At 29.1% G+C, this 6741-nt stretch overlaps 1 long non-coding RNA gene across 1 annotated transcript; it reads right to left on the reverse strand.

Moving 5' to 3' along the window:
* Positions 1 to 1911: 1911 nt before the first annotated feature.
* LOC128550244 (uncharacterized) lies at positions 1912 to 6400 on the reverse strand. Its single transcript, XR_008368175.1, has 5 exons — positions 6245 to 6400; positions 5486 to 5555; positions 4992 to 5092; positions 4449 to 4516; positions 1912 to 3327 (listed from the first exon to the last, which is right to left on the reverse strand). It is a non-coding gene; the product is annotated as an uncharacterized LOC128550244 (long non-coding RNA).
* Between the last annotated feature and the right edge of the window lie 341 nt (positions 6401 to 6741).

Genomic DNA, 6741 nt, shown 5'->3' on the forward strand with positions numbered 1-6741 from the left:
TCAAATAAATGAGAAAAAAAAACTGTTTAAAATATTTAGTGAAATTTTGTTGCAAGCTGGAAACACTTTAAACATTTTAATCGTTCTCAGTGCAAAGACAATGAATTAAAAGAACTTCAGATGTTTATTTTTACTACGTGTAAACAAATTTAGAAAATGCTCTTTAAATGTTAAAACAATTACATTTGATGTTATTTATTGACATTTTATTAGCTAACAGCAGGTATGTCATACGTTTGTAATTATTTATAAACTATTATAAGACTACTTACTATAAATAGTATTTGCTCTCATATTTGATTCATATATTATACTGTTATAAGTTGCTGTTTTGTGCGGTCCCGTACGCATACATGGTTTTATTGCAAAACTTATATGTCGTAACTTTAAGGAGATTTACTAACATAAGGTAATTTATCAAAACAGTCTATTCGCGGTTAAAAAGTGGTCATTTATACACTTGTGAAAATTGAAAGACATTGGTCATCAGATGAACCTTGAGACCTATTGCTTTAGATATGAAATTCAAACACGTTTACATTTATCCCTTTTAAGCCATCTATTATGCTAAAATGCGTAATATCAGAGATCAATGACATTCTAATTATAGTGAATATTCATTATAATCAATTCGGTATATGTATACCTTATATTAAGTCAAATAATGAACTAGATATTGTATTTATTTTCAATAATTAACTGGTCATAAACGAAAATAAATACGCTAAAAGCAACCCTTGTTCGAGACCAATAAGGCACTCTAGTACAGTATAAGAATATAATTACAAGCTGTAGGCAGCCATATAGCGTATATAGTGCAAAATAATTATATACGGCTGTTCACAAATCCTTGTCGTGAAATCCTGCGTATTTCATTTACATGTATCAGTATCAATCTGGCCGAATATATGCTTTAGTAAATTTAACAAGTTATCAATTCTATTAATGAATATAAATATATTTTAGCAATGAACTGCCTTTTCTGCGTGTAGTATTTCCATGAAAAAATGAAAATGTAACTGATTTTGATGGCATTAGCAATTATGCAAATTTCATTTTACACTGAGACATGCTTCGAACAAAATGTCAACGTATTCGTTTTCTATACATTGACATTGGCATCACGGATTTTTTATTTTCACTTCATCTGACAGTTTCTTTTTACATAGTTACATGCTGTCAATTTACACAGTCAAGATTAATGGTATTTTTAACTATAATAGAATTTCTTCAATATTATAGCTGTCAGAAAGGAAACACACCAAAATAATGTGTGATATTATACCGGTAAACTTATATGTTCTATCAATGTCACACCAGATCAGATCACACGTTCTTATGCAGTTGTAGTGAATTGTAAATTAGTGTACAAAATAGCAACACAATGGCATCTGAAATGGCACTACTATAATTGTAGTAACATTTCAACATATGCTGTAACGTGTGCATTTTATTACCGTTGTCATAGCGCCAGATGCAACGATAAGCAATGAAGAATAAAACAATTCTATTGCATAGTGAAATAAGTCAGACCAACTGCTAGTGTAATAAAGAAGGTATAATTCATCACCGTGTTTTACTATTTATAGACATTGTAACTAAAAAATTAAAACCGGAATTTTTAACATTTTGACTCCAAATATATATTGCTAAGTGCATCAGATAATATATATACAATATTAAAATGCTGTGTGTTATTTTTTAAAAGACATATTTACTCCAAAAAATTTAGTCCCCATAGCATTTTTGGAAATAGGATAGACAACTCCTGAATGACTATCTCATCAAATTTGCTGATATAAAAATAAACTTAGGTATTTTCCCGGGATACCCTCATTAAAGTCTGTTTCTTCATTTCATTCAGACATGGAATGTAAACAAATACAGGAACAACTTAACAGTACAAGGACATCAAACAACCTTTTTTATTTTCCTTCAGGACAGGTACACATGTTAGGTCATACTTGTAGTTAATAAACCAAAATGTAAAACAATTAATTAGCTCATCAAAGAAATGAAGACTAATAACTTCACAATATTTTATTACCTCCCTTCATTACATTTATCATCTACATTCTACATATATTTTTTATGGAATTACCTCCCTTTATCTCAAATAAGCTTTCTTATATTGCAATTTAATCAGTCAGTATTTTTACCTTAATTTTCAGACAAATAAATTTATATTTTTTTAATCCATGGTAAGATGAAAAGCATAAATTATATTAAAGAATACCATAAAAGCATTTATCACACATGAATGCAAGGTATACACAACAAATAATTTTGAGCCTTGTTGCCAATGACAATGTTGAAAAATATTAAAGCTCAGATGGCATAACAGTGAGATAAAATCTTTTTAAGTTAAGTTAAGTTAATAATTCCCATATTAACTTATGACTACAAAAAATTAAAGTATGTTGTTATTCCCATTTCAGTCCAACATAGCTAAAGAAGTAAATACTACAAAGACTGTGTATCAAATTTTTGAAAATAAAATTCCACCAACATATATTGTTCTTATTTCTTTTATCTTGATTATGTAGTGTACTTATCTGGAATGATGGAATATTTTGAAATGTATATTTCTTTATTCTCCTGGATGGAAAAAAATATATAAACAAAACAACCATTTATACCAACCAAATTGTAAAATACTTAAGATTCTTTGATGTTAGTAATTATATGTTGAGACATGAAAACAACATAAAATATCAACATAAAATATAACTAAAAAATTGTGGTACATCATATGTAGATTAGACTGTATTATACAAATATTTATATGAAAATATGTGACAACTCTGGTTAAATAGAATATTAGTTAACTTATGGTAAAATGTTGAACTGCTTTAACATTAATCTACAAGACTTTAGTGATGAATGAGTTCGTCTTACCATAACTTTGACATTTAATGTATTATTAAGAAAACTATAACATACAAGAAATGACACACAGACTGTATAAGTTGCTGAATGACTGGGTCAATCCCCACCAAAAATACTATGAAACTTAAAAAGTCCAATTAAATGTGTTTCTTTAAATTAGATTGATCACATTTTAACACTTCTATGACTGCAATTGTTAAATGCTTGCTTCTTACATGCATGCAATAATGGAAATAAAAAATGATTTAACAATACATGTATACAGTCTTGTCATGAACACATTCTGTACAGATGATAATACATAGGAAAGTCAACATATTTATTATATGGGTCCATCTCAGTTTACAGCTGGTGCATGGCTGTCTTGCACTTGAATATACATCATGCAGCACAGTTGGGGTAAATTCCATTTCACATGACAACACACTTGTAGCACTTCTGGAAATACAAATGTAAAACTTTATTACATAAAGAGAATAAAACATGATAGTTTTTAAAACAATTATAACATCATTTTAGACATTTGCAGATATTCTAATCTTAGAAATATATTATCAAGCAGCAAGTCAGGTAACTCTACAAATTGACATTTTGTCTAATTTCAACTTGTCTAAGGAATTACCTGTTTTAAGCAGCAAGATTTTGTTGCTACTTGGCTTGCTGCTTTATTTAAATTTTACATATACTTAGATCCACTAAATGACAAGTTATTTAATAGGACTGTCTGAAAAGATTGCATATTTTATAACATTCAATGTACATATTCAATAAAATGGTGAAAAAAATAAACAGATAAATCTGATGATGTTCACCTATGATCTCACCCTAAAACCTCCAACAACAACCTACAACCACTGATTAGTATATGATGTAATAATGATAAACTACCTAAAGTGCTTTTATATAGCATGCAAAAACAATGAACTTGAGAACTGCCAAAACTTCACCTTATGAGTAATATATGTTCACTTTTCCCCTTGTTGAAAGTGTTGTTTTTCTTAAAGCATTTGAAATCATAGATATTATAAGTACAATGCAACCTCTGTAGAGCAATACCCTGTGGGATATACAATATTTTAGTTATTTTGAGGTTGTTGTTCTGGAGAAGTAAATTTGATAGTTATATTTCAGCTTAGGGAAATTCTCATGATGTTGTTAAAGAGAGGTTTTTGCTTCAGAGTGAGCTACTCTGGAGAGGTTGTACTGTGAAAATTGCTTCAAACTTCATCTCCTTCAACTGAGCTAAATGAAGAAAAACAACAAAGGATTTTCCAAATTTAGAATTTCCTTGTTTACAATTTGACATTTAATGTTAGGCAACTATGCAGACATATTTTTATGTGACACAATGCCGCCTTTAACTATCTTATTCCAATGAACAAATTGTCAGTCTTGACAAAATCATGTGAAAAAATGATCACAGTAAAAAAATAATCCTAATCATTTTATATATATTGCAAAATCAGCTTTACAGAACTCATAAGTGAGAAAAAATTAAATTCAAATATTGCCTTTGTGATGTGCAGCACTGGCCATGTCTTTTTATCACAATAGTTTACCTTATTTATATCTGTTACTTTTATCATAACTTTTATGTCCCTTCTGCACTAACCATTGTCTTCAAGTTCTGAAATATTGTAAAACATTAATTCACACACATTCTAGGAATTCAACATAAAATCAGTGTCAAAGCATTTGAATATAATTGTTTTAATTATCTTAATACAAAGATACAAATGTACTTCATGTTTTTGCTGACTGATACAATATACTGAAATTTGTATTTCAATATTTATTTTCAAAGTACATGTTCATTCTACTTTTGAAATGTTGACATTACAAAGCTACCACACATTTATTACTAAACCATATCTACTATCATTATTTTGAATGGAGATATGTACTTAGTAAATTGAGGGATACACAAAGCTACAGGAAAGAAATGTTTATGCCAGGCTGACATAAAGTCCAGAAGGTTCACATCTTGTCAGGAATGTCAGTCTTATAGCTGTCTTGTACAGTTATCTCAGGAGCAAGAATGTAGCCATACAGCATATTATAAATGCTTTGAGACCTTTGTTTAACATACAAAAGCATAATACCTCCTGAATTTTTCATAATGGTAACATCTGCTTGGACTGCCACAGGGTAAGACAGGTCAAACAACTGTACATGTACATACTCAAACTTTTCCCTACCAAAACTGAAAATGAAAATTATACAACATTTTTTTCCTTTATTTTTGTACAAAAGATGACCTATGCATTTAATACAGACTTTTTACATATATTAATATAATTATATTAAAGTTAATAAAATATCTCATAACTCATTGTATGATTAAAATTATAATCATTAATAAACTATATCAAACATGAACCTGAAGTGTTCTAATTTATAAAGCTGCAATTAATACTGAAAAAAATGCAACTATTGTATACAATGTATATTAAAAAATATCATGAACCTGATTATAAAACAGTCTCAGTTCAAATGTAATAACACATGACTGTCAGAAAACCAATGTATGTTATACTTTAATGATATCATCATGACATGAATGCCATCAATAAACTTCATATATAACAAACTATACCACTATGTCAGTCCCTTTCTTGTTATTTCTACAGCTTCCAAAGACAGACTGCAACTACATGTATCAGACACTGAAAGTAAAATATACAAATAATCATTACACAAGAGAATTTTTCATGTTAAATAAAGGGAGTTAATTAAATGCAATCTGAGAATTTTTGCTAAACATAAAGGGAAGTAATTATCAATAAAATGAATGAAGAAAAATGCATATATAAGGGAGGTAATTTAGAAAAAAACAACAACTTCAAATGTCAGTATAATGATAGTTGACATTGACAATGACCTATATCAAGTATGCACAACATAAGAAACAGCAAGCACTTGAAAAATGCATTTATTTCCTTGCAATATCAAGAATATTTGACTGTATGTAAGGGTTCTCTACATGCTGTTATACTGAAAAAAACTTTAGTCTAAATATAGCTTAGATCTATTTATATCTTCAAAAAAAGGAAGTCCCAAATTTCCACAGCTATTCACAGGCTGAAAATTTTAGGTACTAATATCAACAAAGAGGTTGATATCTATACTTTTTAATAACTATCGTCAAAGGTAGGGAAAAACTTACTGGAAAGGCATAAACTTCTGATCTAGTCATTTCAATACATTTTCAGCTCATTTGCATATAAGAAGAAATTTACAGAATTCCCCCTGTTTCTCTTCATTTTCAAAAAAATCTGTAAGATGGATATAAACCAAAACATTCTCCTATGTGTCAGCTATCAGATATATATTTCAACAAAAACTGTCAACTTACCTTGTTTTTAGAAGAAGACAAAATTCCATGGCAACTTTCGCTTCCCCACAAAACTGTACCGGTGCACACATAAAAAAATCTCAACTGTGATTTTCAAAATAATACAGTCAGACCACAATTATTTCCCTTAAAAATAAAATGCTCTAGTTAAATGCCTACTATTTAGCCTTTAGGACATTATCAAACATGATAAGTTAGATTCACATAGACAAAGCACATATTGTTTAACGGCACCCATCTGTAGTGAAATAAAGGCCAGCATGTTTTGGTTTTTTTAAATACAATTTGTATGATAAACTTACTTGATTTGACAGGCATATGCATTTATTCTAACCTTAAACTATTTCACAGGAGAAAAACAAACAACAATGTTAGCAGAGGTTCATCTGAAATGTCCATTTTCGCTTTGGCAAGGTTAGAATAAAATGTATCCATCAAGTTTATGTATCATAGCAACAAAGAAGGCGGCTTGTAATATCGTCTTTGTATAAGGCATA

This window comes from Mercenaria mercenaria, chromosome 2, assembly GCF_021730395.1.
Source record: "Mercenaria mercenaria strain notata chromosome 2, MADL_Memer_1, whole genome shotgun sequence".
NCBI lineage: Eukaryota > Metazoa > Mollusca > Bivalvia > Venerida > Veneridae > Mercenaria > Mercenaria mercenaria.